At 36.1% G+C, this 24796-nt stretch overlaps 1 long non-coding RNA gene across 1 annotated transcript; it reads left to right on the top strand.

Moving 5' to 3' along the window:
- The first annotated feature begins 869 nt into the window (after window positions 1-869).
- Window positions 870-5504, top strand: LOC138707792 (uncharacterized). Its single transcript, XR_011334362.1, has 4 exons — window positions 870-1000; window positions 1409-1510; window positions 1967-2096; window positions 3191-5504. It is a non-coding gene; the product is annotated as an uncharacterized lncRNA (long non-coding RNA).
- Window positions 5505-24796: the final 19292 nt, after the last annotated feature.

Genomic DNA, 24796 nt, shown 5'->3' with positions numbered 1-24796 from the left:
TGTACTTCATAATAAGGTTCAGTTGATAAATTATAATTTAGAGAAATTATCTTGGGTAATTTTGTAGACTAATGGAGTTCATACTGAATGGTTCCAGCCAGTGGGAAAGAGACAATCCAATGTCTCGCCTCTTATGCCATCTATGAGAGAGATGTAGAACTTTTTGTTCTACGCGTGGTTTGCAAAGGAAAGTGTCTTGCGACGATTCAAAAGAATAGTTGGAATCGCAGACTGGGAAGAATCGTGAACTCGTTGACGATTCAAAAGAATAGTTGGAATCGCAAACTGAGAAGAATCGTGAACGAATCGTTAGAATCGATTCGTAATGTGTGATTGAATCGTTGGAATCGACTTCTGAAAAAGAATCGTGTTGCCCAACTCTAATACTTACTATAACATTACAGATGATTGGCCAGTCTTACAAATGTTGATATTAAAGTTCGCGCCACCGCAAGGATTTCAATGTCCATGCGCCCCCCTCCAACCACGTGAGAGTTTCAAGTACAGTGTAATTGCAGCTGTCGTTGGTTCATCGGAACAAGCTCCGACGTTCCGACTGTTATCTCAGAGTCGGAACATACCTTGTGCAACGCGGTACTGCGAGCCCGCAACAGCTGGGCAAGTGAGCAGCTCGGAGTCGGAACACTGTTATTTCGGAACAGGAGGTTCCGACCTACTGTTCATTTTTGCAACAGTTCCGAGGGAGTCGGAACATACCTTGTGCCACGCGGTACTGCGAGCCCGCAACAGTTGGCAAGTGAGCAGCTCGGAGTCGGAACACTGTTATTTCGGAACAGCAGGTTCCGACCTACTGTTCATTTTTGCAACAGTTCCGAGACCGGAACAGTTCCAAAATAACTGTTGTGTTATTTTTTACCCATCTCTAATAAATTATGGAATGGACGAACATGGCTGCTTAAGGAAGAAATTTGAACAGATCGAGTTAATTGAGAAGTTACTAGTGCTTTCCTGCAACAAGAAATAATTCGCAACGTTAAAGGTAAGAAAGAAATATGTTTGAGATTACATCTACACGGTTCAAATTTTCTTTCAACTTCACACATTCAAGCAATGCCTGCAAGATTGGTATTTAATAATAACGGAAGTGCACACAATGTGCAGGATAATATATTATTTTAGCTTTCGCTGCTGCAGAACTTGGTCAGTGAAACTATAATCGGTGTTTACACTCCATCACATGGTATTTTGGTATTTTAATATTAATATGGCGTACCTTGTAGATAGAAAATCTTAATGTATCTTAATTCAACATGCGCTTTAAACTTGATTCTTTCAATATTCTTCCCAGACTGCGTGCGTACGAGCATGAAAAACTGAACCGTGTAGATGCAGCTTAACTGCACCGTCATGTTTTCTAATTTAAACTGAGATCTGTAATTGTTTTCAGGGATAAACTTCAGAACGCGATTACCTTCCTTCTACCACTACCACATGATGAAATGATTTCTGTGTATTAGGCCTAACTACAATTACGCCAAGAGCTTTAAAGGTAAGCTAACAGAGTTAATATACACTTTGGGTATGAACGAACATCTTATTTTTGTATATAGCTAAGTTAAGTTGGTCAGACATCTTAAAATTCGTGGGACAGAATCTGATATGACTAAATATGTTGTTCTCGGTGTAATTCTTTACAGTTGCGTTACCAAAGGATGGCGGGGGTACCTTAGCTTGGTAACGCAATAGTAAAGAAGTGTTGTTCCCGAAAAGCTATATTTTAGAAATTTGACTTTACAGTTAACAGTAGTACCTTTACTGGAATGATTTTGATAAAATAAAAAGAGTTAAATTGCCGGAGATATTTATTATTTTTATAGACTCTTGGATAGAATTCTTCCAGGAATATTTCACAAACGTTGATTATACTGCAATCCTTCAATTGTTCTATGAAATGTAGTGTTATTAATGCACTATATGATACTAGGCTACTGCTGGTTTGTTTCAGTTAATAGAAAGACAAATGGCGGAGTTTTACACTGTGAATGTGCTGCAGTGTACTGTCAGAAATGGGTTAGTAATGAGAAGACCTGGTTATTCCTGTTTCCTGCGCCAAGTAATGCAGCACAGCTTAAAAGGTAAGCAATGGCATTGGCATAAGCTCAATGCAAAGATATCCTTATATATCATCAGTAAATAGTCAGGGTTGGTAAACTGTAGTGATTTTTTAATTTAAGTGAGAATTATTTGTCAAATTCATATTTGTTTATTAAAATGAGTTTTTGCCTTCTTTTGTAATTCATTTAAACTTAATTTGTGCATTAGTTCCTACATAATTGTGTAATTTGTTAATGTGTTATTTTAAGTAATTAACAACATCTCTTCAAAAATAATTTACTATGTTTACACATAGGCCTCATTATTAATACATGAAGAGTTACAGCACTAATAACCTGCACTTAATGATAATAATAATTAGCTTAGACTTAGGCAAGATATTATGCTCAGTTTGTTATTCATTAGAAAAGAATTCAACTATTTAGGGAGATTAATATTTACAAATAAATTTATCAGAAGAGCTTAGCATTGTGTGTATTCAGAATATATACGTAGTCTATTTGGCATTGTGCAACTTTTACTTTGAATATTGTTATGAGCTACAACTATTCATTTCAATCCTCAGCATCATACTGTGCTTTAATTAGGTGGTGATTCCGAAAGTAGGAAAGTAGGCTCTACTTGACTACCTGTACCATGTGTTCTGTTGCTCCTTAATTAGGAGTTGGGAAAAGACATATGAGAAGCAAACATTCAAAACCTGTCCATTTCTTCAGAAAATGCTAGAATTATATGTCTGTAATAAACAAAGATTTTTCTGTGGTGAAATTTTATATGAATTCATAGGAAGAAAAATATATTTCACCATAGAAAATATTTTGTTCATTGCAGAGATGCAAGTTTGCTACTCATATATATTGCTAATAGTTTTAAGAAGCAGCAGAACAGTCATATGTAAAAACGTTTATATATTTTTTTTCAGGAAGTTAATTTCTCATCTTAATCATGTTAGGTGCATATAATTTTAATCTGTGATTTAAGTAGTAACAATTATTTGATGTAAATAAAATGAAAATTATTTTATTTACATCATGATTAAATCATTAATTTAAATTAATACCAACCCTGGTTTGTGTATTTTTTTAAGAAAATAATAGAATTTTGATTGTAACAGGTACCACATGTGGGCAGCTGTGGCAGAAAATCCTCATCCTTACAGAAGGGCCTATATATGTGCAAGCCATTTTTGCAGTAATCAGTATAACGGTGACTTCAGATATAACTTACTAAGAGGGGCCATTCCATCAAGGGATGCTTGGTATCCCACTCAAGAACTACGACCCACTTCATCACCAGCCTACTTACATTAACCTTTTTCACCACCTAACATAATTGCTTCATTCATTGTCTTTATCTTTTAACAAAATTGTGTTTAATTTTGTTGACAAGTGTATGGTAATGGACTTCATTCATCATTATTATTATTATTATTATTATTATTATTATTATTATTATTATTAAAGGTAAAAGGTAAAGGTATCCCCGTAACATGCCAAGAAGGCATTTGGGGGGCATGGAGGTAGAGCCCCATGCTTTCCATGACCTCGGTACTAAAATGAATTATTATTATTATTATCATTGTTATCTCATTTCGTTTAATGTGTTGATTTCTTCAGTTAATTGAAGGAAAATAAGGGGAATTCATTCATTCATCTGAAAAAAAAAAAGTAGAGTACTTGACTTCTACATTATGAGCAATATAATTTTTGTAATATATAGGGCAATGATGAATCTAACGATCTTTAAGACCCTAAGTTAACATCACATAGTAATATAAATACAAATAATAATTACTAGTACATTGAGCATTTCAGTTGTGTCATCTATAGGGCATAGGAGGGAGTCCAGTGGCAGCGATACGAATCTGCAGCTTCTGCAACTGGTGAGATTTGGGTGCATTATTTAGAATTTTTAGAGAGTAAATATGTTGTTGTTTTCTAATGTCAGGCGTTTGACAATAAAGTCATTTGACCTCTTGCACTCCAATATTTTTCAAAGATATTATCATGACCAGAGTAAATATGTTGATGTTTTCTAATGCCAGGCATTTGACAATAAAGTCATTTGACCTCTTGCACTCCAGTATTTTTCAAAATTATTGTCATGGTCAGCCACTGAAGCACAGATTTTGAGGTGTTCCGAATCCATTTCTTGGTTTGAGTAGCACAATGGACAGTTAGGAGACTGATATATTCCAATTCTATGCAGCAAAATAGTCCCCCAATCGGATTTCTGGGCAGGACTACTTTAATGGTACAGAAGCAACTAAATTTTTTATAATGGAATGCTTGTCGTATAACATCAGCTAAGAAGAGAGTAAATATGGTACAATATTTTGTCTCTTCTCACTTTATAGATCTCTTGGATGTGGAACAACAAGTTTTGACGGAGAAATCATTGTAATAAGTAAAAGTCTCAGGAATCTTCTATGCCACATCAATAAATTTAAGAATGCAGTTATATTGTCAGACTCCAAAGCAGCTATTCTATCAATAGTCTCTAAATACATACTTTCATCTCAAACAGCAGAAATAACTAAAATGCTCTCTCAATTAATATCACTCAATAAAAGAATTGTATTCCAGTGGATACCATCCCATTGTGGAATCCTGGGAAACGAAAATGCTGATGCTTTAGCAAAGAAGGGCAGCACTGCTACTTACAGACCTGTTACTAAATCTACGTATTACTCTGTGAAAAGATTTATTAAATCTACATACTTAGACTTCAACAAACAAAATTTGATAACACAAATCTCAAGGGAAAAAATGGAACACTCTGCATCATAATCCACTGTTAATTCCCGATTTACCACTAAAATCGTCTGTAGCTGCATTTAGATTGGCAACAGGCCATGACTGTCTGGCCAAACAAACACCTCCATAGAATTGGAATATATCAGTCCCCTAACTCAAACCAAGAAATGGATTCGGAACACCTCAAAATCTGTGCTTCAGTGGCTGGCCATGATAATATCTTCGAAAGATATTGGAGTGCAAGAGGTCAAATGACTTTGTCAAACCCCTGGCATTAGAATACAACAACAACATATTTTGAGCAATGGGGCCACAATCAAATCAAACACTCAGTATCAAAGCTCAAAATTAGGAAATGTTGCGAAGTATAGACTTATCTCTAATAAATTGTATTGCACTTTTTCTAATATGTTCAGTGTTTTGAATCAACTATACATCAGAGAATGAAAAATAATTTTTTTACTTGTATTTCTTAATGGTGTTTTTATTAAAAGTCTAAGTTAATTTTATGTCTGTTGTAGACAAATAGTTTTCTTTGTATTCTTTATCAGTGGTGATTATTGATTACTTAGATTTTTAATATCCATATATTAAACTAATGGCAGTTACTTTTAAAAATAGATGTTCAGCTCTGACGGTGTAAAACAAATAAAGTGGTGTTTTATAAATGTTTATGAACGTGCATTGTACTATGTCACAGCAAAACATCTTATGACTATTTTCAAGCTAATGTTTGACATAAAAAAATTAAGAGCGAATTATAATTATATAACTGACCAATAATAACTTCGAAATCAGTATTCCAAAGTCAATCTTTGTTTTTATCTTCCAATACATGATACATAACATTATTTAAAAATAGTGCTTAAGGTGTTTTGGAGAGAAGTATCCTATCCTATTCGCATCCTGTATCTCAATTACATATTTGATCTAGAAGATGCAAAAACTTTTATTAGTCAAATTTGATAAATTAATTTAATAAAAGGGTTAAATGACGGTGTGTGTTAATGGTTTTCAGTTTCATGTTCAACCATTATATTTATATTCACATGTTAAAACAAAAATGTGATATAAATATTGTGGTTAAACATGTTATTTAAACTGATAAACCATTACACACTCCTTTGGCGATATGAAAAATACCAGTATGTGTTGGTATAATAGGTATCTGCAGTACCGATCGTGCTCTAATGTTGGCATAACGGATACCTGTAATACCGATCGGGCCGTGTAACAAGGGATGTAGTTCTGCATTCTGCCGCTATGTGTAACGAGATTTAGTTCCGATGTTTTGCCGCCAAGTGTCTCGACGTCGCGTCAATAGCGTGTCGAAGGTAATGCATTGAGTTGGGGGTCTTTCTATTTATTTGTCTATGGGCGTTATTACATCTAGCAGCGCACCAAGTAGCGAAAAGAGTAACTAATTACTCCATGCATTTAGGAGCGCACCTGGTGACGAAAATGTTAAACTGGGGAGGAAGTATTCCCTCTCACTTACTTACTTACTTACAAATGGCTTTTAAGGAACCCGAAGGTTCATTGGCCCCCTCACATAAGCCCGCCATCGGTCCCTATCCTGAGCAAGATTAATCCAGTCTCTATCATCACACCCCACCTCCCTCAAATCCATTTTAATATTATCATCCCATCTACGACTCGGCCTCCCCAAAGGTCTTATTCCCTCCGGTCTCCCAACTAACACACTATATGCATTTCTGGATTCGCCCATACGTGCTACATGCCCTGCCCATCTCAAACGTCTGGATTTAATGTTCCTAATTATGTTAGGTGAAGAATACAATGCGTGCAGTTCTGTGTTGTGTAACTTTCTCCATTCTCCTGTAACTTCATCCATCTTAGCCCCAAATATTTTCCTAAGAACCTTATTCTCAAACACCTTTAACCTATGTTTCTCTCTCACCCTTGTCGATATTCAAAACTAACCCAATTTAAAATAAAACATTTAGGGCCGTATTCATAGACATTTTTAGCGCGGGCTTTCGGTGGATTATCAGCGTTTTTCGTATTCATAAACCAGTGTTAGCGATAGGATATGATTTGAATTCTGTACTAGTAACCAGTGGATAGCCGGGGCTAGATTAGTACGCTCGTAGCGCGTGCTGCGAAATGTCTATAAATATCATCCATACATTTTTATTCCTCACAGCATCTTCTACTGAAAATTCTTACCGGAGCCAACAGGAAGATAAAAGAGACGATCTATTTTACACTACCCAATTAAAAGATAACCAGATAGAGACAAAAAATAAAGCAAAAGATTAGATAATTTGGATTGTATTCTTTGGGTATTTATTGTACAGCGCAATGGAAAAGTCTCCAAGAACTACTTAGATAGTTCAATTTATTATATTACTATTACTTTACAATACATTCAACAACACTGGCCCGGGTTCGAATCCCGGTCGGGGCAAGTTATCTGGTTGAGGTTTTTTCCGGGATTTTCCCTCAACCCAATACGAGCAAATGCTGGGTAACTTTCGGTGCTGGACCCCAGACTCATTTCACCGGCATTATCACCTTCATATCATTCAGACGCTAAATAACCTAGATGTTGATACAGCGTCGTAAAATAACCCAAGAAAAAAAAATAAATAAATTCAACAACACTATTTTTACAACGTCCATAAACATCACTATACAAGTAGTATCACTTCATGTTCACTTAGTAACAAGTTTCTGTCTGCCATCTTGTCTCCTCGAGCAATATCTCGAATGGATAAATAGAGAACTCTGGGTAATGTACCCAACACGTAGTTCTAATGTTCACATCTACGACAATAGTGTCAGAGTTGTAAGCTCCAAAACTGGTTGTGGAGCTAGATCGGAGCGTGAACTTGCTTAGGTCTGTGGAAACACCGGAGCACGCAACGAGTCTAGTGGAGCGCTCCACTCCGTTTAGTCTCTGTCTGACAACGCTGACCTATGATGTTGGGCGCTGATCATCTTATTTCAGCCCCCTGCCACCAGATGTTGCTGACCGCAGTTTCGCATCCTATTATATATTTATCCATGCCCTTCTTGATTAAGTAATAATTTTCAATGGGTTTAAAACGTAAATTAACTTATGTACATAATAATTCATATTTCCTTCACAAACTCCCTACTGATACAGTACTGAAAGTATGGTGGAAATCAGAGAACTGTAAAATAAAAATTAACCACCGCAAAGTGGAACGGATGGGCAAAGTAGCTGGAATATATTAATAAACTTCCCTCCCATATAATAGATGTTCACAAAAACTTTGTATCTTATTTACAGATAACATTCCGGTACTGTACTTGTTTTATCTACGAAGTCTTAATACGTTTGGATGGGGCAAACTACCCCCTTATAGGGGGTGTTGTATACAAAAAAGAAACTTCTCTCCTATCTATGTAGCAGATTTTTACAAAATACAATCTATTAGTTATAAGTACCAGTACCATAGTTGTTTTGTTTACGAAGTCTGGTTGCGTTTGGATAAGGAAAACTACACCTTTATAGGAGGTAAATGTAAACAAAAATAAGAACTTTTCTCCTATCTAGCAGATTTTCACAAAATATACGGTAGTATATTGGTTACATATAACATAGGCCTACTTGTTTTGTGTACTGGTAGCCTACTAAGTTTGGTTGCGTTTGAATAGGAAAAACTACCCCTTTATAGGGATGAATCCATACAACAATTATATCCAGAGGCGAATGAAAGTCACGAAAGTTAGGCTTGCTCTTTTATTCATAGGGTAAGATGGGAGGATATAATAATTTATAATTAATAAAAATAATAAGACCCACATAAATAATTTATTTTATAATTATGAAATCATTATGAGTCATGGAACATATTCGCTTATAAGATGTAGACGTTCAATATAATATAACAAACATGGCCAACAAAATAGTTTATTTAGTTTTTTCGACCCTGCCGACCAATGCATATTGTTGTATTGAGCTGCACTGAACGAGCGCACTTATTCTCTATGTCTGTCTTCTCTTGTATAGTCTTTCGGGAAAATGGATATAATAATAAGGTTTCAATAACACACAACTCCGAACTCATTGCAATACTTCAAATTAATGTTTAAGAATTAATAATATATGCAGCAGCTAACATATGCATTCCACTCATACAATACATTGCACAGCACATTCACACTGTCAATACTGATCTGTGTAACGTTAAATAGTCGTTGGTATAGCTCTTGGATCAGAGTTTCAAACAACTCATAACAGAAGCGTGTGCGCCTAGGACGGACCAAGGAAGAAGGCACTTGCGCGCTCATTATATTCTCGCTATTTCTACGTCTTTCCTGTAGCTCCGAGAAAAGAGCAAGCGTTGTTATACTTGCATGTGCAGCCTGTGCAGCAAGCATAGCATGCCCTGAGAAATCGCCCCTGATTATAATCATCTCTCCTATGTAACAGATTTTCACAAAATGTAGCATATTAGTTGAGGCGTTTAGTTGCAAAATCAGATACATCACTAAAACATAATTTTTCAGTATGAAGGAAAGACTTTTGCAAGGAACCAAGAATTTGCAACCAATACTATTCTTTCATCAGACAAATCCATGTGATGTATCTGACTTTGGAGCATAATAGTGCTAAAGCAGTTGTAGAATCATATGAAGATATGAAATATAACAACTCATTTTCGAAAAAAAAAAGTGATGTATCTGATTTTGCAACTACACGTCTCAGTTACAAGTAGGTACCATACAGTACTTGTTTTGTGTACGAAGTCTGATTACGTTTGAATAAGGAAACTACTCCCTTATAGAGCTGAATGTATAGCTACATACAGCATCATAACTTCCCTCCTATCAAACAGATTTTTATAAAACTTTGTACATTAGTTACAGGTAGCATACTTGTTTAGTCTACGAAAACTAATTACGTTTGCATAAGGAAAACTACCCCTTTATAGGAATGAATTTATACAAAAATAATTTAATACAATTTCTCTCCTATCTAGCAGATTTTCATAAAATTTGTAAATTAGTTACTGTACAAGTACCGGTAGCATACCGGTACTTGTTTTGTGTACGAAGGCTGATTACATTTGGATAAGGGAGACTAACCCTTTATGGGGGTGAATGATTGGTATGCTTTCTTTACTTTTGTTGTCCTTCGAGGAGTTGACCATTCGGGCAGCATTACGCCTTCCCAATGATCGTAAGGAACAATGTACCAGTACTGCAAAAAATGAAATCTTCTTCAGTTTGTGAGAAAACTATCCAATATATCGCCTACATTTTTCGCTCGATTTTGCGAAAAGATAACGGGCGGTCTCCTTAGTGTAGATGTCGTTTACTTGTTAACAATACCGAAACATCAGATGAAAAATTAATATTCTTGTATAGGCACTCGCTATACTTTTTTACAAAAATATTTGTATACCGGGTACTGGTACCTCTTAAATTTTTTCCGAGCTTACGAAATTCCCTACAGTTGTGGAGAGAGATTCCTTCCACCTTGTCAACAATTCTCCAAATTAAGTTTTACTGTAAGATGTGTAATTGGTCTTGATATTAATACTTAACCCTTTAAGTGCCAATCACGATTACATCGTGATTTTATAATTTTGCTAGAACTGCCAGTCACGATCCAATCGTGATTTTGTTGTTATTCTCCAGACAGCAAAAGACCACTGTTTTGTTGTGCTAAGAGCATAGAGAAAGGTTCATCGTGATGCATTTTTGTGTATATTTACTTGGAATTTTTCACATAATACTATGGCAAGGGAGTCGGCACTAAGATGGTTAACACTTCAAAGAGTTCAAATCGCGTCAGAGAACAGCTCTGCAGGGACGCTGTAAAAATTAAATGTACATTCCATTGGCACCTACTAGCGTGAATTAACTTAAAAACCTTAATTTTCAATATATTCTTAATATGTTGTCCTAAAAATTAGTGCCCACTGTTGTTCTTCATATTTAAAAGTTTAGACAAACATTCATTAAGTTCAAAGTTTTAACAAAATGAATCCCTATAAATGTGATGTAAATAAAATACTGTAATTTCTCGCGATATATTTGTCATTACTTACACATGCGAAAGACAGTACATACCTCCAGCTACAGTTTACATTTCACAAGTCTACCTTCTACTCATAAACAAACAATTTACAACCACTTAGGCCTACTATTTCACTCTATCAAGCCCTCTCCCAATACACGTAACTTCTGGAGCTAAACTAAATATACCGTAAACAAGATCTTTCGAGGAGTATCAAACAAACTGTGAGATACTATAGGTATTGCTTAACAGCTCTGATGTCTGAAATTGTTAAAATATTGGAGCCTTGTTGGATTCCACCTAAGACCCATAATTTTAATTTTTCTGAAGATGCTACCCTTTTAAAGATGAAATTCAATCATCAATGGTTGGAGACGTAGTCTCCATGACTGGCATACTCCAGGCACCTAAAGGGAGCATTTTCCAAATTAATTAATTCATTCATTGTTCTGCAAAAGGGCAGGTCTTTCACTGCAAACCCAGCTTTCTCCATTTTCTGCCTTCCCCTTTGTCTCCTCTTATAATCCATATATCTTAAGCAAATATTGTATCTTATTTCCACCAAATAAAAGTGCGGTCAGAGGGGTTCGGTCACTCTGATAATAAGCCCTTTCAAGAAATATAGGCTAAAGATGTGCATGAGGTTTGTAAAGGAGATACAAACACCCAGTGGCATAAATACTGCTGTTGAAGCTGCAAGATTGTTCCTACAGGACGTGCCGGTAGACATCCAAATTAACCAGTTTTCTAAGAATATCATAGAAGAAAATAAAGAGGTAATCTTTTCAATAATTTCATGTGTGACATTTTCTGTTACACACGATTTACGTTTTCATGGTAAGTACCACGATGAGGAAGTGAAGAAAGATTTATGCCATTTACAAATAGATGCGGGAGATTAATCATCTGAAAAACATGTTGAACATGAAAAGAAAAATGCCACATAGCAATCAGTTCAGATTCAGAATAAAATCATTTCTTATGTGGTACTAATTACTATAAAGGAGAGCAAGGCAGATAGAATAGAAACACCCCCACTGTCCGTGATGTCATTTGTCATCGACACTGGGACATTTAACTTGTTCGCATAATACAGTGGTCGGCATTTCATGTGGCAAGTGGCAGCTTACGTCATAGTTACGCAGGACAGTTCCAGAGAAAGGTTTACTATTGCATCCCTCCATCTGCACTCACTCCACATAGGACAGGCAGAGTTACATACACAAGTAGTTGTAACTGACAATCAGCATGTCTGTTTCCAAATCATTAAACGTAAAGAGTGCAGCAGAACGAATATTTGTAGAAGAATGGGAAGAGAAATTCTTTTATTGTGCACAGGAAGAAAATGTAATATGTTTGTTATGTTCCAAACTACTTAAAGGGTTTCATATTACCACCATAAAGAGGCATTATACAAAACTCCATTGTCACATGTACTTTGTCAAAACAGAACTACAAGAAGCAAATGACAAAATATTGAAATTGAAAAACAAAATTTCTGAACATGAAAATGGGCCGTAAGAATAAAGTTAAGCATATCCTTTTACTCTACTATTTACTATTTTGAAGGATGTGCTTCAGATTTTAATAATAAAATGCAGAGCAAAACCTTCTGCTCTTGATGACGCAATAGGAAAAGAGCACTTGCTTCACAGGAAGAAGCATTTGCTTGGAGCACAACCTTTTGCTTCAGAATTAGAAAAAAATGTATGAATAAAGTGAACCATAACCTTCGATTCAGAAGCATATCCTTCTAAAAAGTGAAGTCTGGTCAGAAGCAGACTCATCTCTGTCGTTTACTGAGATGGTTCAATTACTAGTCGCATTACGTCGTGAAAAATACTACAAATTACGTTGGTTTACTGTTAGGGAGCAGTATAACAGTTTACATACACTTAATGAAGAAAATATCCAATGGATTACATCTCATTTTCTGGAAGAAACACAGGAGAGAAGAGGAGTGGCCCAAGTGCTAGCGTGCTGTCTATAATCCCGGAGGCCCGGATTCGATCCTCGGCCAGGTCGTGTTGGAATTTGTGGTAGACAAATTAGATGTTGCAAAGAGTTTTCTCGGGATACTCCCGTTTCTCTCTATCATTCCATTTCATCTATATCTGCAATAGTAAAAATTGGTTAGAGTGAATTCTTGGGAGTAGTACGGGTTTCCGATGCTGATATAGGAAGGGCTTGGAGCTCCGGCCTCTGGGGTTTATCGTCGCGAAATGGGACCTGGCTATATCTCGGGCTGAGACAGAATGGCCAACCTGTCAGTGTCAGATACACGAATGCCACTCAGGCCACCTGTCGGATTTGGACAATCATCATATACAGGGCGCACAATGGACCAAAGCATGCTCAAGTGTACGAATCTGTCTCGGGTCCAGCCCTCGTAAAGCCAGTCAGCCACCCAGCCAGCAATCCTTGGAAATAAAGATGAAGATATTTTTTTTTTTTTTTTTTTTTTGCGGTTCATGGTCGATCGGAGTTTCCAATCAGGTATTGCAGAAGAGATGGGTATACATCGGACCACTATGAGTAAAACTGTTATTAATGTATTTAAATAAACGGAAAAAGCGAACAAATGGCTCAAGTTGTCATCATCATTACAAGATATAACTGTTGCAAAACCTGAATAGTTATAGAAATTAAATTTTCTGAGTGTAATCAATGTATTAGACCGCACTCATGCGTATTGCTAAACATACACTGCATGGTGGTATGGTGATAAAATTATGAGTATGTTGCAAGCTCCAAGCAAAGCAAAAGAATGCTTGACTAGTGTTGCAGTTAGTTGGCCAGGGTCCGTTCTTGACTGTAGAATATGGAAAAATTCATGAGTTCGTGATGTGTTCAGTGAATTTAAAAATACTGTCCTATAGGGTGATGGCTTCGAACCATGGCTCATGGTATCATATCGAAATCGGATTTTTAAATAAAGAGACAGTTATTTATAATAGAACGTTCCTTTGGCCAACTAAGAAGCAGGTTTCCCATTCTACAATACTTCTGTACAATTGCTGCCTCAAACGTCCCAACACTCATATTGTTTGTTGCTTTGTTTTTCATAATGTAAGCTAGCGAAGTACCTATATGACCATAATTATGACTTTACAGACAATATATAGGATTTAAATGAAGATGAAAATACTGAAGAGCAAGAGGAACCTGCCACTGAAAGGACTTCAAATATATTCACGTCACTGCATTGGTATAATTTTACTACTCGTATTTTATTGATGCACACAGATTAACGTAGAAACTTTAATTAACTATCACTATTTCTTATAGTAGGCTTAATTATAATATTTAATAATGCTATTATGGGCACTTCAAAGACGCATGTTAAGAGGAATTTATTAGTATGCCGAATTTTCTTACAATAATTTTTATCATTTTCAGAAATGCTACCTCCTTTTTTCCTTTTCACTTCTGGAACTTGTCACTTTTTTCTAATATTCCAGGATGTGTAGCTAAAAAATATAATTGTACTTTCAAGGGGCACAAAGCTACCGCTGTCTGAATCGGAAGATGCAGTTTTAACCATGCGGAATCCTTATTTAGTTGTGATTGAAATGTAAAGTAAAAGTAAATCCACGGCTTTACAGCCCTGAAAGGCCAAGACCGACCAGCCGGCCGCTGGCCTCACGTTCACATGCCGAAGTAGAGGTGGACGATCACCCAACCTGAATGGAGGTATCGTGTGGTTAGCACGATGATCCCCCAGCCGTTATAGCTGGTTTGCGAAACCGGATTTTCACTACCTATCGTAGCTCCCCAAGTGCATCACGATGCTGGGTGGGCACTGGTCCCATACACTGGCCGAAATTTCATGAGAAAATTTCTTCCCTCACGAGGACTCGAACCAGCGCGCATTCCGTAACGCGAGTCCTAGGCAAGATGCCTTAGATCACGACGCCACGGCGCGGGACTGTGATTGAAATGAGTGTGGTTTATTAGCATCAGAAGGAAACTTGCTATATCATTGGAAGGCCTACCATTGCTGCTTATCGCATTTCTTTATGAAACCAAACACCCGCACTCAGCTGACAAAGAGCGCCGACAAATACACAGTACTGCAACATGAAACGACACAACAACATTCATGAGCACATGCTCCTGTCTTAGAAGCATAAGGTCGAAGGATAAGGTAGAGGTTATTCTTACAATTTGAAGCATATGCTTATACTTCAACCTCTTGCTTCGGAGCACATCCTTATACTTCAACCTCTTGCTTCGAAGGAAATCCTTCAGTTTTATTAATATGGTCCAATGAGCTCTCAAAATTTAAATAATTCCTTGTATGAACAACTCTTTTCAGACTGCCAATGTAAAACCTTAACTCTTAGCCCATGTATATTTTGGGACAGTAGCGATATCACAGTAGTGACACTTCATGCAACTTCGAAAGGAGCTTCAGAATATGTAAGAACTAGTCTAAATTACCCCTTTCCTAGTCCACGTACTTTATGTAGACGTATTTAGACTGGAGTGTCCGCCAGGCTTAATCAAAATTAGCTTAAACAATAATGACAGCCTGCACATACCTTACATGAAATTGAGAAAAATGTGGTGCTGTGTTAGGACGAAATGAAAATATACAGTGACATTTTCTTACAATCCAACAAGCGACTGTTTCTATAGGCCACACAATTATATTCTGATCGTACTTGTTCGTAGTTTGACGTGGAAATGGAAGCAGCCAATTTATTATGTGTTTAATTGTACTATATCATCTTCATTATTACAAGAAATAATCTCTTGTCATGCCTCTGGTTTTAAAGCACGTGCCTTCGTCAATGACATGGGCCCTCAAAATCAGAAAATACGGAAAGAATTACGAATTAATGTATAATATAGGTCGGACATACATTTCAAATCCAGTGACATCTGAGTTTTCTGTGATATACTGAACGCACTAAAACTAATGTGAAATCATTAAATTTACTAGACACTGGATTTGTTTTGGAAACAGGAGAAAGTGTTAAGTCAGCAGTATTAGAAAAATTCATTTCAGATAACGAAAATATGGACTTAGTCTCCCATAAATTAACAATGAACCATCTCCTAGTGACTGGAAGTGAACGACAAAATGTCAGACTGTCTGACAGTGTTGCAAGTGGCATCCGTCACAATTACACAACAAGGAACATGTATAACATGTTATAAAATGATTTTGATGTTTTAATTTATGTATGTATGTGTGTATATACATACATATACTGTGTGTGTGCGTGTGTGTGCGCGTGTGCGCGCGCGCGCTCCTCTTCACTCCACCTATAGCTTTTTGTGTTACTAGTGAGTTTAGATTTGGAGTAGGCCTACCAGACTGTTTCATTTGCACTCCCCCGCCCCTCCCTCCCAGTGTTCTTGCAGAAAAGACCTTTTTAACAGGTTTTTCATTGTGTCCACCATGGTTTAACAAGCACAACATAAGAACAGTTAAAACACGTGCATAAGCCCCACACTTCTTACCTCAATCTACTTCTGAAGAGCGATAAACTTCTCAGCTCTTGTAGAGGCAAGTTGCGGCCAATGATGACATATTTTATTCGCACATGCATTCGAAGTATTTTTAAGCTGTATCTTCAGCCGGCATCCACCAGGCTGCATAATTTCAGCTCATAAAATAATATGTTGACTCGGCAGTCATAGGCCTATTCACTTCAACATAGCTAGTTAAGAAGTGAGTGTTTCAAATATTTCGTCCATTTCATTTATAATCCCGCAGTTCGAAAGTGAAAGTACTATTGAGTCAAATAAAAATAATTAGTGAGCTACAGCTCATTAGCTCATAAGGAGTGGCCACCCCTGATAAGGACAATGAGCCAACAACAAAAGAGAGTTGCTGAAAAATTGTTAATGTTGAAGATGGCTTCACTTCAAAGGTATAATAGGAACTAAAATATTTGGCCAATTACTTCTCTTATAATCTAATTACTTGTCCCTGTTGCAGTGTTCTTAATTTCTCAGTAATCAAAAAATATTTTATCATGACAAAGAAAAATTTACATGGACAATATATTAGTAAAGTGGTATTTAGTAATTAGAAATTGAAGAAAATCTTTTATACATTCTATAAACAGAAGACATATAAGTTACTTGGAGAGTTCCATCATTCATATAACAATCTATCATAACAACCAAATAATGTTTTATAACATGAGAATGAGTGTATCAACCTTAAAATATGGCTATCGCAATTTCGTCTTTGCACCACCCAGAGTGCTGTACAAGGCAAGCTAGCTACTCTATTGGCTGTATTCTAGCTCATTGCAAATATTTCATAAGACTCAAAATATGCCAGTATTACTGATTGACATAAAAAACAATAATTTGGTTCTTAAACAAAGAATAAAGTTAATTGTTAATGCTCTGTAAAATTAATTGTTAATACTCTCCAAAGTTAATTAATGAATTATGGTTTATTTAACGACGCTTGCAACTGCAAAAGTTATATCAGCGTCACCGGTGTGACAGAATTTTGTCCCACAGGAGTTCTTTTACATGCCAGTAAGTCTACTGACATGAGCCTGTCGCACTTAAACACACTTAAATGCCATCAACCTGGGCCGGGATCGAACCTGCAACCTTGAGCATAGAAGACCAGCGCTATACCAACTATGCTACCCAAGTCGACTCTCTCCAAATTTATTCTCCGTGTGGAGTTACTTGGAACAGAATACACAACTGCATTAGTTTTGTGGCATAATACTCATATATCATTTACTTGGGACACAGAAGATATTAAAAAAAAATAATTTTGATAATTTTATTACAAAAAACCGGAAAGTAACGAACAAAATGTGATACAATTGCTTTTTGAAGTCATTTAACTTTGTGTAACAAAAACTGAACATTCACAGATCAACACACGTTAGTTTGAAATCACTCAAAAACATATTTATCTCTACAGAAATATCGTCTGGAAAGAGAAACATTTACACATATTGTATAACGTCGTATATAGTTGCTCATTAACATGCAATCATACGATTCATAAGCTAGACATAACATTGTTCAAATAAAATACTTTTTTCCCTTCTTCTCTGTCCCCTCATTATAAATAAACTTTATGCAAACATAATCTCCACACTGAACTTGTAGTCATTCCTGTTGGATATCTGGTTCCTAAATGATTCCATTATTTTCATGATGTTGGATATCACTAATACTGACCATCTTCTTCTAGTGATGATAATTTGCTTTCAGCTCTCCTCTTCTTGGGAGATCGTTGTAATGCTTTCTCTCTGTGCTCTCTCTTCTTTTCCAATAGTTCCTCCTGTGTCTTTAGTTTATCATCATTAGGGGGCGGATCTTGATGAAAAGTCATTTTCTTATTTTTCACATTAGGGCGATGCCTATTAATATAGAAATCCTTTTCATGTTCATAGCAACGTAAAAAATTAGTTTTCCATATTGAATTTTTTGCATTTTTTGAACTAAAAAGTCATTTTTACATTTTTTCTTTTGGCATTTTTTAATATCTTGAAGAACTTTTAGATCATTTTGAATGCATTTTACTTCCTTCTTTACATATAGGCTTGTTAAATCTTTTTCTAAGTAAATAGATGAGTAGTAGGCCCTACTAATAATTACCTACTGAATAAGTGAACAACAGTGAAGTTTGAGTTTTATAGTTTGGAACAAACTCTAAATTCCATCCCTCGTTCCACTGAAGGCTTCACCTCACACAACAGAAGTAATATTAAATGCTTGACAACAGCTTAGTTTAAGTGAGGATTTTGACAGCTGGTACGAGGATGTCTTTAGAATTTATGTATGTTTGGAAGGGAGGAAACTTTCACAGTTTCCTGGACAATAGGACGTTGTGTCCCCAGTATGGTTCGGAAGGGATGTACTACAGTAGACAGTATTTTTAACACAAAGATTGCAAGAATGTACGCTGCGCCCACAATTTGTTTTGTCATTTATCTCCCCATCTGGAAGGTCTGATAACAAAAGCGAAGAACGGGAGGAGAGGGAGAATGAAGGCACTGACATGGACCACCCCTTATTGAAACACATTGTAAACATTCATTAAAATGTATAGTTTTCCCTTAAAACTTTAATTTTGTTGCATGCTCTTTTCCTTTATCTTAGTCAAATTCCAGCAAGATGCCTCCTCTTTCCGACATTTGCAGGGCAGTCATTGAAACAAGATGACTCATTTTTAAGAAGTTGTGGTGCGAGTACAGTGAATAATATTTAAATGTCATTTTCTTTTAATTCTACGTCTTTTTTTCATTATTTTAAGGGCATTTTAATGATCATTTTAAGTAGATTTTTAGGTCATCAACATCCGCCCCCTAATTATCATGTTTTTTCAAGAAGCCTGATGTCACATTAGAGCCTGGTCAAATAAAGTTTTTCTCTCTTCTTTTTTGTTGAAGTCTATCAGCCTTGTTTCTTTCAGAAACTCTTCAAGTGGATGATTTATCTTTCTATTTGAGCTTCACGGTTCCATGAAGTGTGTAACATCACTTTTTGTAGAACAATAGGAGATATGCCACTAGCTTCAAATTCACTAATCGCATTTTGAGCCATAGTGTCATGCAGCTTCTCACGGGCTTTCTTTAAATTACGTGGAAACATATCTTTAGGAAGCAGGTTTTTATTCTTACACACTTACTAATATTTCTCTTTCAAGAATCTAAAAGGAACTAAGTCCAAAGGTTGGCATGGATGAGTGGCATTTGGAGGTAACAAGAGAAATAGTATTTTATTCGCTCACATCCTTCAATGACTTTCACGGAGATGTGGCTTGCCATATTATTTTTTATTATATTATGACTTTAGAACAATCGGCTAATGTTTTCAGGTGTGGAATCATTGTTGAGTGAAATCAGCCTTCGAAAATTGTACCTCAAACCATCCTGACTGAACAATTAAATTGAGTGTCCTTAGGATCAATTTCTATCCACATATGGAGCAAATGCTCTGATTTATATACAACATTTCTTTCTGTAGTCAATGATTCTTTCAGAGAGCTTAAAACTGCTCCGTACAATTACTTTTTCCCTGGGTTTTTTGCCTTATTTGTTTCATCATAAATGAGTAAATTAGCAGACAAAACTCAACCCAATGAGACCTAAAATTTTTCAAAATATAGGATCATTCAAAAGTAACTGCAAATTTTAAAAGCATTATAAAAATTATAATATTTGAAGTAGAAAAGAAACAACGCTCTCTTGGGAAAACAACGGGGTATTTCATTTGTTACTTTTTGCATTTTCATAGTTACCTTTTTGTTCATTAAAATATTAATGATTTTATCAGTACTGGTACAAGATTTTTTTAATTTCAAGCCACAGTTCTATCATTATATGTTAGAATACAGCTGATCTCATGTTTTTATGAAAACCATAATGGTCTTTCTCAAGGTTTGAGAAAACTCAGGACAATTAATAATTTAAGAGAAGATTCATGTTCCATTCGTAATGACGGAGCTATATTTCGAGAGGTTTGAGGAGACTGGTTTTGTTGCCAATGAGAAGAAAAGAAATCTAGAAGACCAAAGGTAATCAATGGTGTCACTGCAGCTGAGGTGCTTCAGACAAGTAATCTAATATTGGTAATCCATTCTTGATTACACTCTTTTAACACTTATAACTTTTAAGCTATTTAAATTAAATAAATAACTTAATAGTTCATCAGTAATCTAATAAGTAGAAATAATTATGGAATTAGTAGTGCTAGTCAGGTGTACAGGCTTCTTCAAATGAGTTATTACACTGCCGGACAAAAAAACTGTAATACTGACTTTTTTTTGTAATATTGTTAATTTAATATATCGCCCAAACACATCCCATAGCTAATTTTTTCACATATTGAATGGCAAACATTTTCGATGAAATAGTGCTTCTAGTGACAACAACATGACAACATGTGGTCTCTCAAAGACCTGTTCCGGCATTGTTGTCATTTTTTGTTATAGGAGTTTATGGCGGTAATTTTCAGAGCTGCGTATTTTGCTGTTGCGTTCTGAGTTTATGATTTGTCGTACTCATTTAGGAAGTTTGTAATCATTATTTAATCAAGTTTATATCTATATCTGTTAATGAATATATCTATAATATGTTTTTGAAAGTGTCTTTCAAATAGACAAGTTTAGTTTAGAAAAGTTTCAGTATGCCTTTAAGTTCTCAAGATTCGGCAATAGCTGTCCCATTAATTAATAGAGAATACACCTATCGTTATGTTACATCCTCTGTTGTGGGTGCAAGCCTGACATTGTATTGACCTCAAACCCCAGGAGTTCCATCTAGTGTCTGCCTAGTTAGATATGAAAAAAAGGATGAAGTCAAGTCTCTTCAAGAGCTGTAGCATAATATAGTTAGGAAGCACACTAAATAAAAAAGAAACTATGCCATTAGAACTATCTTCCGAATTACAGTACTGTTCTCCAACTAGGAGATCAAACATGAAAGGAATGTGCTTACTATTGCGTCATCTATTGGAGCGAAGTAGATAGATAATATTATCGTTATAACGTCAGTTTAAAAACCATGCGCTCTCCTGCATATGTTATTTCCTGCATGGAGAGATTAAAAGACCAGGAGATTAACAGTGATCTAATTCTGTAACTAGGATAGTATCAATATGTGTGTGTGTATCAATGTTATTGTTTGTGCTGTGAGAACTAGCCAATACAGATACGAGTACCCACATGTGTGACCTTATGACATCTTATGACATCAACACTCATTCACAGCATTACCCTGCTTCGTCTCAGTCCCCAAAGACTTTCTCGTGGTTGGAGTACAGTATGTAAATTAAACGATATAAATTATATTATTGTGATGTACTGAAGTATGTATGATATTTCCGTGCAGGAATTCTGCATTACCATATGATGAAGGATGGGTGGAGCAGAGAAAAATTCTCTCCTGACCGGGACTCGAACCCAGGTTTTCAGCTCTACGTGCTGACACTGTATCCACTAAGCCACACTAGATTCCAGTTCCGAGCTGGATTGAATCATCTTAGTTTAAGCTCAACCTCTTAGTTTTCTTCTAGTGGCCAACCCTCATGCACTGTGTCACAAATGTGTGACAGTAGCACACTGTCCAACACACTAATGTGCAGAGGTGCACTCATTATGAGTGACTAAGTGGCCGGGATCTGATGGAATGAGTGCCGTCTTAAATCACTAAGTGATTATTTATGTATATCATATTATTGTGATGTACCGAAGTACGTATGATATTTCCGTGCAGGAATTCTGCATTATCATATGATGAAGGATGAATGTAGCAGAGAAAAATTCCCGGCCACTTAGTCACTCATAATGAGTGCACCTCTGCACATAGTGTGTTGGACAGTGTGCCACTGTCACACATCTGTGACACAGTGAATGAGGGTTGGCCACTAAGGGGAAACTAAGAGGTGGAACTTAAACTGAGAGGATTCAATCCGGCATCAGAACTGGAATCCAGTGTGGCTTAGTGGATAAAGCGTCAGCACATAGAGCTGAAAACCCGTGTTCGAGTCCCGGTGCCGAAGAGAATTTTTCTCCGCTCCACCCATCCTTCAATATAAATTATTATTTTAGAGAAAGTTCTATTTATCTTGGCAACAGGTTAGGCAAGATACACATTTATAATAGCTGTAAAATATTAGAGCTAGAAATGGTCCACTTACTCACACTGTAAAACTGCAAATAAAATATATGGCAGAAGAGAATTACGAATCTCAGAATTACGCAATTCACGTCAAAAATCTTTTAAGGTATTCTATCTATGACCTATACCAGGGATACAGAACTGGCGAGAGAGGGGTGGAAAGCATGGTTCCCCGTTCACAGTCCATCGGCATTGAACAATGTATCTGTGGCCTGTACGCAATCACATAAGACAGACACTGAATACAACCCCCTTCCCTACCAAGTCAATGACGCGGGGGTGGAAGGAAGGGGTGAGTGACGTATTCCAATGAGTGACATAATGCCACAATTGTTGCCCAGTTCTGCAAGCCTGACCTATACACTAGAAGAACTGTAACACCAAGTGTATAAAACAGATAGGTCATGTGGTACTGGATGTACATTAGTTCACAAGGAGCAAGGAAATAATATAAATCAAGATCAGAACATATGCTTATGGCAACATTTTTTACTCAACCACTTCCCATAGTTTGGTGAACAATGTTGTTTTGATGATGAGAAAACCAACATTACACAACCATCACCACTACAACTATAGAGCACAACCACCACCACCTTGAACAGTAACAAATGTTGTACTTGTACAAATCACAAATTCTTGTTCAGGTCACATTTCACACCTATTTTATTTATGCACATCCATTGTAGCAGAACATGTTTAAAGCATTCTTCAGTAAATAAGCAAAAGCTAAAAGAAACAATCAATATGTATACACAACATGCACTTGGTGTTGCATGCAGCAACATTTTGTGAAACTGAACAGTGTCGTCCACGAGGTGCACGAGTCAGATGTACAACAAAAACAGTAAAATTACCTAAGCTACATGATTTTCCTGTTGAGCTACTATCCAGCTCCACACTCAACATGCACACATACAATGTTATTAATACTGTATTCAGTCTCTCACAAACAGAAACTTATAACCACCTCTGAACATAATTAATTTAACCGAAATATAAACTTAGAAGTACAATGTACAAATTCATTAAATATAAATAAAACTTCAATATATATATAGATATAAATATATACAACTATTTTAAATCCATAAATATGTATGGAAGGATCATAATGTTATTAAATAGAAAATAAATTTACAAACAATTGACAAATAGTGTGGAATGCCATGCCTCACTGGACCATTATACATTAATCTATAAGATGTTCGTATTTATGCAATAATAAATAATTCTCTTGAAGAAACTGCATCAGAGTGAATCTTGATGAGTAAACAGTACTAACACTTGATTTCCTGGTTGGGTATTTCTCGAGGTTTTCCCCAACTGTAAGGCGAATGTCAGGTAATCTATGGCGAATCCTCGGCCTCATCTCACCAAATACTATATCGATATCACCAATTCCGTCGATGCTAAATAACCTAATAGTTAATACGTCTTTAAACAACCAACTAAAAAATTTAAAAAAGTAATATTAACAGTTGATAGTGATGTTCATGACAGTGAATCAATTTGAATAGAGGCCCTGCAATTAAGTGAACTGACTAAATTACTATCAAGGTAAGAACAATACGACTTTAAACATCAGCATGGAGTCCTGTAATTGTACTTTAGATGTTGAAATGCACAACACATCACCCACCACCTAATGCACGGTGGTGCAAAATATCACATCATCTCAATCTTTCTTGGTCAGAGACGTGCCATAAAATAATCCACTTCAATATGCAAACAATGGCGCCTTAGTTGACTGAAAGTTCTAGATGACAGCAGAATTTTCCATTGCTAGAACTTTCACCACCATACCAAGAAATGTAAATTTAGTATAGTATTCTTTGTCATTTAGGCAGTCAGCTATGACAGGAAGAATTTTCAATAATACAGTATATTCGATTTTGACTGGTCTAACAAATAAATTATTATATACCTCTACCCTGCATAATTGCATCTGCTTCATTTCATTTCAACTTGTCAGTTTTCTCATCTCTCATATCCTGACATTTTTTAAGTAAAATACATTCCTAGTTAGGACAAGGTACCTGGTTGGAGTTTCTTCTGAGGTTTTCTCTCAACCAACCGAAGCAGAATTGCTGGGTAACTTTCGGCGTTGGACCTCGAACTCATTTCACCATCATTTATTCACATATCATTATCATCATTACTGCAGTCTGGGTTAAATTTATGGTACAGTGTGCTGTATTCGTACATGAGCATGACAATTCAGTGACAAATATCATTCACAGAACAGCAGTGGTAAGCACAATAAACTTCAGGCCAAGGTGCAAGTCTTTGGGCCTGTCCTTCATAAAAAGGGGGGGGGGGGA

This window comes from Periplaneta americana, chromosome 10, assembly GCF_040183065.1.
Source record: "Periplaneta americana isolate PAMFEO1 chromosome 10, P.americana_PAMFEO1_priV1, whole genome shotgun sequence".
NCBI lineage: Eukaryota > Metazoa > Arthropoda > Insecta > Blattodea > Blattidae > Periplaneta > Periplaneta americana.
This window is presented reverse-complemented; position numbering and strand designations above follow the sequence as displayed.